This window comes from Neodiprion pinetum, chromosome 3, assembly GCF_021155775.2.
Source record: "Neodiprion pinetum isolate iyNeoPine1 chromosome 3, iyNeoPine1.2, whole genome shotgun sequence".
Classification (NCBI taxonomy): domain Eukaryota; kingdom Metazoa; phylum Arthropoda; class Insecta; order Hymenoptera; family Diprionidae; genus Neodiprion; species Neodiprion pinetum.
Window position 1 is genome coordinate 33,630,111 of NC_060234.1, and position 10,163 is coordinate 33,640,273.

Genomic DNA, 10,163 nt, shown 5'->3' on the forward strand with positions numbered 1-10,163 from the left:
TTGTACGAATGATACAAATTTGCCACAGTTCTCTGCGTTACGGCAGTTTCAATTTCACTTCCAAACCCCATAATTGAGGGTGTCATGCCACGTCCATATCGTCGTGGCTTCCAAACTGAAGTAAAAAATTGGAGTCCCAGTCAACAGATGATCGCGCAATTGAAGCAGTGGCAAGGTGTTATAATCCTCGTTATCTTATCCTCGTATCGTTAGACGTACTCGCTGGTGTCTAAGGAGCCGTGTCCAGGGATGTGGCAAAGAATCTTTCGCCACGACATGCGGCATCGTTAACTGGGGAGATTACTTTTCTCTTATCTTCTCGAGCCTCGAGGACGGTATTAAATTTATCGTACTATCGCTTCACGGCTTCGCCACCCTAAGGGATCTGACATATCGCACCCTTTAGTATCGACCCACGGCCAGGCCGACGGTAAATCAGAGTCTCCTGAACTAGTGATGTGCTTGCATCCCGTTTGAGTACTGCAAGTAAACGGGCGGTGTAACGTCTGCGGGGGAAAAGCTGCGAGTGTGTTCAATATTCCTCGAAAGAGTGTCTAGACTCTGGACGATTGTTGGGTACAAATCACGATGATCGATACTGCTCTTGGCTAGTCAGGGAGACCGTCTCTTTATCGCTCTGTATCGTCTACACGCGACCCTGCAGAGACGCTCGGGCTTTAACACGAGATTACATTGTTTCTTGATGGAAGGAGAACAACAACCCATACAGGGCATCTAGACGGGCAAACGTCGGTTGAATGGGTTATCGATATCGCAAATCATCTCCTTCCCAAGCAACAGTTTCGCTTGTTACTCTTTCGTTTCACCGATGGTTTTCTCTTTTCATGGAGTCGTTTACTTTTTACCATCCTACACTTTACCCTCGTATTTTGTGAAAGTCGAAGAGTGAGGAAAGGTGGGATAGGAGAATTTTCTGGCTCACTAAAGCATACAATTTTTTCCCCTGTGGTAACTCACAAAATTGAGTCGTCATACGGTTATTCTAAAATTAACAAAACGGATGTTAACCTTTTCACTTTACGAATCAGCGATTTACTACTTTTGTCGCGTACATCCACGCCTGCTTTCTGCTTTCTTAGTCTCTGATCAAAGCTGCGACGCTTGCGCAAAAAGTTTAGGATTCCGAGAATGATCAATCTCACGAGGGTCCATATTAATCGGTGTTTCACCTTCACCCGTGAACGTGCTGTGACATCGGATTAAGCCACGACTAATCTTTGCAGCGCAAGAGCAACTCCCTTTAAACCTCCTTTTGTGCAGGGGGCTTAAGATGTGCCGGCACGATCGTATAATACGCACCCTAAAGGGCGTGGGCATTTTGCTCATGGTTGGCTCATCTATGATCAACCCAAGCCTGCTCGTTTTCTAGCCTGACCCTGAAGTTTCCGAATCCCAAGCCTCGTTAGTTCAACGTAAACTATCTATCGGCTAAAGGTCGATAAAATTATCAAGAACTTCACTTCAGAGGCGTTGAATCGATAGCAGCTTGTTAAATTTGAAGGAATGCAAGGCGAACGTATTCTTCTCAATTAACCCTTGTTATATGGTTTCTAGTATACGTTGGCTGTCACATGAAGTCTTTCGCTTCTTACCCGTATTTTGGCTATTTTTAGTGCTCTGAAAATTCTGAAAAAGTTCATACATGTCCTCCTAGGCGTCTAGTTGTAGTTCACTTAATTATTTATTTGGGAGCGCCTTCTAGTTTACAAAACATACACATAACAAGAAATCACTCGAGCACGAAAAAACCCATGTGACAGGGTAAAGGTTAATCAGTCCAATGGGTTTGCTGGATCTGATTTCACAGGACTGAAAGAGAGCTTCCATTATAGCTAGAGGTCAGAGGTGAACAGTAACTTTTTATCTCGAGCTCGAGAATATGATCCCTATTCTCGTTACGTACCTAACGTTACAAAAATGAATTCGATACGTCGCAGAATGAACCGCCAACTCGACTCGTGGTTTGACCTTTGCAATAACAAAAGTCGTGGTTCGGTCGAAAAACTAATCCTCGAATGTAAAAAGTGTCGTTAAATGTGCTTGTGCGTAAAAGATAGTGTGGTCCCAGGAATATATTTTGAAATTCATCGATACCACCATCAGTCGGGCATTGGATGCGATGTAAGAAGCTCAAATAAATTCGGATCTGCTTCTCACCATTCTCAGGCCTATGAATAAAAACTTCCGCGGCACGATTGTCACGCATTGATAACGAATTTCATGACAGAAAATTTCAAGCGTTTGTACCGAAAATATTGGAATTAGGTACTTGAGGATTATTTGCTTGCGATTCCCCGTGACGAGTTCAGGAAAGTTTACAGTATCAAAGATCACTGATCACGTTTCAATCGTGCTATGACTTCCCGGACGTAAATCCCGCTCTCGTGATCAAAGCCAGTCAAGTTGCCATCGGTTCCAAGAACAGACAGTATATCGTCACTTGCAAATATTTATCTGATCCAGAGATAATTGTCCTCTCCTTTGTCCCCGCCAAAAGCACATTAGTCTGCATAAACTATGCTGTCGCTGCTGATTATTACTAATACGCAGGGCGCAAAGGAGCATGCCCACGAAACTTGTGTAAGATTTTTCTCATTACGTTTTCACCTCGATTGTATTTGTTTTTTTTTTTTCAGTTCCAAATTTAAGCAGCATCAGATAATGTTTGTTTTACAAATTTGACTGCCTATAGGTACAAGAAATTACCCTTCACGACCATGAAAATAGATAAGCACAACTGGGAGAAAATCTATTTGATGATACATTCAATAGTAGATTTAATAGTAGTAAATAGATGAAAGTGTTCGACGTACAAATTTACTTGACATTAGCAGACTTTGATCGGAGTACAAGGCCAATTTATCTTTATAAATTACACGAATATCAAGCTGGCATACAGTAACAATATCAACTATAAACATATAGGAGAAGATATTTGGAACCTCTAGGTGACCCTGGTAACCGAGAAAGATATGGAGGCCAGGGTGGTTTCACCAAACTCAAAGAAATCCCGTCACATCAGACTGACTGTTTCTGGTGACCACGATATACAGACTAGGAGCATGTCCGACGTATCTTCCGCCTCGGAAACCTAGGTAGACGAGTTTAGCAAAGTTTCGCCGACTAAGGCAGAAACCGAGGAAGTTGTGGAGGCCAAGGAGGTCGACCAGAACATATTAAGTTTCAGAAGCCAGCGTAGCAAATAAGGTGGGGTTACAGCGGTCATCCGACAGTTTTATTTGTAACACGTGATATAGAAACATAGTAAACACATTTTTACAGCAATTGGAAATAATGTCATTAACCAACCATATTTAGTGCCATTCTTGTGCCTGTGTATACGTATTTTGTGCTTGTATAACTTCGTTTAGCATGTGTACACCGTTTATACTTGCAATCAGAGCAATTTGTAACAGATAATGATTCAGAGTTTCACCAACATTCTGTGCTTATTGATCGAGGAAAACTGCGTAAGATTAGGATAGAGTATAACAAAGTTGGGCCTTTGTTGTACTTTGAGCCACTTTAGCCTTGCATAATACGCCTTAATATGATATAATTTCCTGACATTACAGACAAATCGCACACGCGCGTTGACCGCTTGTCGCAACCGAGTATCCTCGACTGCGGTAATATCAGGCAATACGATTGAGCAGTAGTCGAAAATCCAGAAAACAAGAAAAGAGCCCAGCAGATGATGAAGGTTAGTCGTAAAAGCTTGCTCACTCGCCCTAAGCTAACGAAGCGTTACGTAGACTCGATTTCTTATACTCCTAACCTGCTTGCGCCAATTAAGAGTCAGCCTAACATGAAGAGCAAGATTTTTCGCCAGACTTACGTAAGAGGTAGGGATACCAAGTGCTACGATTTCGAGTATCCGAGTCGTGTATTCAACGTATTGATAGTCCGAGCAGAATACATTCTCGTTTATTCTTGCTACACGTTCATCTATACGAGAGGGTGGACAACACGCACAGATTACTGAGGTACGCCCGAAGTTACAGAAAACCAGTGCGAAGTTTGAGCAGCCTATGTGCGACCCTTGAGATGTGACAAGAACCGTTGTAATCTCGAACCAGAAAAGTTGAGAGACGCTAATTTTTCTATCACTTTCACATGATCAACAGTGATCAAGTGATGTGAAAATAAGTAAGTGACAAAAAAAGTGTGTAAGCGTCCAAGGCATCTGCGCGTTATTTGATTATTCACGCTCCTTCTTACTCGAACGATCAAGTCGCAGTCAGCGTGACTCGGGTAATCGGTAATCCGCACAATGGGTTACCTACGTAAATTGTTACCGAAGCAAATTCTCAGCTATTACTGGTGACTAATAGCGTTTTTGTACTTCGATGAACAAGTGGTGCTGAGTAAAGAGTTACTTTGTTCGAAAAGTGATTACTGGTCTTATCATCGTGCTCCGTCAATACTGTGTAAGAAACATCACGTCTTTACTTAAAATTGAAGCCTGTAACGATGGTATTTATGAAATGCATTAGTCCATGAGGTAAGACCTGCTGATACAAAAAATAACGATTATTAGTCAGTAGGTTGTAAAGCTTGTAAAAACTGTTGGCTACCTGAAAATCGATTCATGCAAATATGAATGTCACGCTGTCGTTTATCTGTTAGGAATACATCGCTTTGACAAAGCGTTATTATCTTTTTGTAGAGAATTATGATTTTTAGAAGATGAATCCGTGCGGTGGATTGGAATATACCTAGTAGACCATTGTACAGACATCACCTTTTTGTCGTAAAAAAGTACGTCTCGCACATTGCTCTTGGTGTTCCATAACCTGTGTGATTTTCGTTGAAGACAAGTTCGATATTTTTACTCCGTAAAGCTTATTCAAGTACAGAAAAAAAATGCAGTAGATTTTCATCAAAGCCTGTAACATCTGACGTATTTTGCGACAAAAGCTTGGTACAAAGAATATACATTTCCACCTTGAATAGCCCAAGAAAGTGATTAAGGAATCGGGAAACTCCGGCTTGCAATTAGTTAGAAGTAAGAACCCTGACTTATAGTCCGAGTCCATTGTTCTGGAACACATTCAGGCAAAGTGATATACGCGGTTAACGCTTAGCTACGATATAAAACGAGAAGACCAACAGCGCGAGAAATTGCCTTCGAGGTGGATACAATATTACCCCGTCTGTCAATTCTGGTAATAAATTCGAAAACGATATCGCACGTTGAGGGTTATCGGCAACTTTTTTTTTTCAACAAAAATAAAAATGAAACAAAAAACGATTCGCCCAAGACAGTGATTGATACGTGAACAGCATCGCCGCCGTCGGTTCAATCACGAAATATTTCAAGACTCGAAACCGCGGTGCGAGTCCGCCGTGTCGAACCTCTTCGTGCGGAAAATGGGTCCAATATGTTCGCGAGAAAGGGTCGATATCGGTTCATCGGTACCATCAAGTGGCGAGGTTCACTACGCTCCTCGTTCGAAACCCTTTCGAGTGTCTGTCTTACAGCCACTTATCTCTGTCGTCTATTGCTCATGATGGAGGTTGATTTCGAGTCCAGATATCTGAATTTCTGATAGTTACACGAATGCCGATGCAAAATTGAACCGATTTGACAGTGACCGCTGACTGCATCTAGATTTACAGGCATTTACTCAAAACCGTGAGAACCATTCCCCGTAACCACGACCATAAACAACTGCATTCTGAATTATATCCTCGTTTATTGATCGCTGTGTTCTCTGTACCAACTGATTCGATACCCGGTGTTCAACGCACCTCGCAAGAAGTGCGTTGAAAACCATTCCTCTGTAAATGATATTTCGTACTTACATTTCCGTGGAGCCGATTAAGCATACGTCATTTCATGCGGTGCGCTGTCTTGCAGACGCGTTGGATCACGGCGCAAATCGCGAAATCCTGCATCCTCGTTACGTCTCCTAGATCCAGCGCCCATTCATTATTCGGTTATTAGCTTGGACGCACGTATGCTGCTTCCTACGCGAGCACTTCGCTGCACTGCCGTATGTCGAACCCATAAATACGTGTTACGGGTATGATACTCGTGAGTAATCTAGCGACGAAGGATCAGGCTTAATCAGGCCACCGTCATGATTGCGGAATCAAGGATAATCAACCCCTTCCATAAACGGCGGTTTGCCTTTGTTTATTTGGAAAAATGTCGTTTCTATTTGCTAAGTGGAATCCATTGAGTACTCGCCACTTATATAGAGGTATATATGCATATGCAGGATGTGAACTTTGTTCGAAATCGAAAGCAGCTAGACACTCGATCAATGTGCAAAACTGTTCCGCTATCGCGTTTTCTGCCGGTTCAATGGTGCTCGACGAATTTCCGTGCTCTCGAAGATAAAAGTTCACGAGAGTATCGAGTTGCACCTACCGTAAACTCTCCACTGCATTTTACCCTTAGATTTCGCGGTTATCAAGACAGCGTCGAATTCTCCTGCCAGGATGTCACTCATGTTTGTTGTACAGAAATGTGTTGAATAAATTGCTTGCATGGCGGCTGAGCAGACAGATACTAACTCGTATCTGTACATCGCGTATGCACACAAGTCCTTTTTGAACCTGTCTCTCTCTATTCCCGCTTGAGAAACCACGTAGAATGCTGCCCAGCTGACTTTGTCCGCCTCATATCGTTATACGGTTTCACGGTAATTAACTGGGAAGTGCAGATTAAAATTGACGAAGGATGAACGGACTTGGCCGAACGAAGAATTAGCGACAGCACGCGGATACAGAGCAGCTGTTGAAAATATGAATTCTGTTATAATTTAGAGTTGACAAGCTCAGAATTTAAAATTACCCTAAATATACAGGAAGAATAATGTTGTTCCTTTTTTTATCGAAGTAATGATGTAAGCTAAGTAAAAATAATCTGGAAACTATGACGGCAAAAATTTCAAAATCATCATACATCATACATCATATATCATACATACATACGTAGTATTGAAGTTCGAAACCAAAGTTTGGATGTTCGGATATTCAGAGAGTGACGTCACTCAAAATTTTTTTTTTCTTGATGTTATCGATCTATAGTAATCGTCGACGACGGAAATTCCTCAGTCTGGAACTAACCGCGCAGTTGAGCGGACGGATGAGAATCGCGCTCCGCAGATTTCGAGTACCGGGTACTCTATCTCTTGGATCCTGCGCTCTGGGTCCGCTACCTGGTGAAACTTGACCTCCAGGACAAGCGCTGCGTAGTTTCTGCCCTCCAGGTACGCTACCTGACGAAACTCTACTTCCAGGACAAACGCTCCGTAGTTCTGGTTGTCCAGATCCTCCACCTGGTGGATCTTGACATCCAGGAAAAGCACTCCGTAGTTCTGGCTGTCCGGGTTCTCAACCTGGTGACTTTTGACCAAGCGCTGCGTAGTTTCTGCGCTCCGGGCCCGCTACCTGGAGAAACTCGACTTGCAGGACAAGCGCTCCATGGTTTTGGCTGTCCAGGTCCCTTACCTTGTGGATAAGTAAGAACGTGTTAGGAAATTTATCCAAGAATAGTGCACAAATATTTTAACACTGAAATCGTACGTGTGTTACATTAAAAAAAAATTGTTTTCGACGGGATTTGAGCTTGTTAAATTTGTATCAAAGGTCATCATTCAGGCAACGATCTAGAATCACTCACGTTTTACTAACTAACATCTTTGAATTATTGACTGAATATGTACCAACGCGAAGCCGACGAAATGTAGGTGCATAAAAAAATTTAATCTTTACGCTGCACACCTCCTGTGATGGTAACAGTGGTTTTACACCGGAGTCGCTGAAGACCCCAAACAAAAATCATTGCGTAGAAATTATTCAAGTATTAATACATGAAGTATTAATCCCAGACATTTGAGCTTCGTTTACATTGATATTAACATGAGGACGTCTTTTATATTTCATTATTTATCTTGGATCGAATCAGATTGTTTTGGATGTTTTTCATATAGAATTCACGGTGAACAGACCGTGGGGTTGTTTTGACCCCGGTGTACAGCCTAAAGGTAATTGAATCTCACCCAATAAATGATGTCAGAAATTAAACCACTGTACTTTTATAACTTTTATTTCTTTGCCACCGGCTCATGAATTTACAATTGCGAACAAGCTGTAACGAACACAGGCACGCGCCCTGCTTTATTATGCCGTGAAGTTTTTACCTTATTATCCACTTTGCACTAATTTCTAAAACACGAGTTTCATAACAGGCAAATGGTATTCGCCGATTCCCATCCACGTTCCGCGGTGTAGAAGCTTTTAATTAAATTTGCAGGGAATATTGATTTACCAATATTGTGTAAGCGTGTTATACTCGGTATATAGGAATATGTTTTTCAATTTTTTAGCCCTTTGACCCCCCCCCTCGAGGCTTTGCTTCAGGTCAGAGGTAAATTGGTGTTATTCCCTGTTTGTACCAGTGAAATCGCGAATTTACATTCCTTCGGGAATCAATGCATGTCCGGCTAATATTATACGAACAAAGTTTGTTGCCGGCGCTCTATTTCGATCAATAATGGACGTCGAGAGCCCTGGTTAAGAACAATGCTGTGAGTACGTTTGTTACAACTTTTGATATTTCAATATAATTTAAGTCCATTGGTCTGATTTAAGTTTTTCAATTTTGAAAAATTGTAAATGTATACGATGTCGGTGGACATATTCTGTTTAAATTCACGAATTAGAGATTTGCAAAGATATTCCGACAGAATTTATAGAATTGCAAACTCATCAGAAATAAGAATTCGTCAACAAAATTATTCGAAACAATCGCAAAATCGTAAAATGATCAAAGAAAGTATGAACGAATTTCACAGAAAACTAGCGTTGCTCTAAAAATCATCCAAGTTTTGAACTTATCACTGAAACCTCTTTACGTGGAACGCAAATTAAATTTAACTCATTCGATTTCCGTAACACAATCGAAAAAAAAAAAATAAAAAATACTCCGAACTAAATTGAATCTCGCAATTTGTAACCACACATATTTTCCGGTCTGTTGAATGAAATTAAAACGCAAAAACAACGAGCGTCTTCGTAAAGATATATGACGCTACTCGTTTCCTGGCGGGAGAACTGCCGCGTTCGAAAGCCAAGAACGTGGTGGCTCTATCTATCGCTAGTTGAGCTTTACAATTAGACTAGTACCTCGGTTTGCCGACAGATCACTGCGTGCATCACAAATCACTGATATGAGATATCTACTATGCACGCACAAACCGACGCCGCGACGCGTCGCGTTCGAGACGAAATTTATTGTTAATAGAAATTCAAATCACTTAATATGTTGAAAAATGCGTATATTGATATATGCAATATATGCATGTAGATGATGCATCAATCGATTAAAAATATTTCACCATTTTTCTGCTGGTCAAGACTGGTTGCTTTAATTTTTTTTAACACGGTTAATCGTGATATTCATCTCTCTGAATGCGATCTTCTGACGATATAGCTTTTTTATTATATTATTTATTTATTTTTTGTTATTAACGGAGGTGTACTGAGATTTGGTGCTATTTTAAAACCTCTATTTCTGATTGTATCCGCAAGTCAGGATGGCCGAGCGGTCTAAGGCGCTGCGTTCAGGTCGCAGTCCACTTCTGTGGGCGTGGGTTCGAATCCCACTTCTGACAACCTTTTGCTTTTTCCTTTTCCAACACTTTTTCTTCTCGCCAGTCGATTCGTCCCGCTGTCGGGTAATTAAGCGTATGAAAAGTTTTCGAAATATCGATCAACCCAGACTTGACTAACCAGAGCTTTATGTCGTGGTAAGCTTGAAGATAAAAACGATCTTGAGAAGCTCTTCTATGCATGTACTTACCTATGTCGATTCGTCATGACTCAATCTTGAAGCAACGTGATCCTGTATTATTCATCGATTGCTCAGGTTACCGGTACTCGTGTGCTACACCTGATTACACACTACTGTGGAATTCATGCCTTACCAACTGATCGTGGCTATTCTTAACGGTGAATAGCGAAAAAACGTCGTCTTCAGATGGTTCAGGTCCGCGTTATGGGATTCGAATTCGCCTTTGTCTTATGCAAATTCGCGATCCGCCATCCACTTGTCTCATTGCCTGGCGGCTCGTACTCGCAAATCCTGTTAGCTCAAAGTGGAATCCACACTTGAGCTCGTCTTACAC

At 41.6% G+C, this 10,163-nt stretch overlaps 1 non-coding gene across 1 annotated transcript; it reads left to right on the plus strand.

Annotated features, from left to right (window-relative positions):
• Positions 1-9,566: 9,566 nt before the first annotated feature.
• Positions 9,567-9,650, plus strand: TRNAL-CAG (transfer RNA leucine (anticodon CAG)). The gene has a single exon. It is a non-coding gene; the product is annotated as a tRNA-Leu (tRNA).
• Positions 9,651-10,163: the final 513 nt, after the last annotated feature.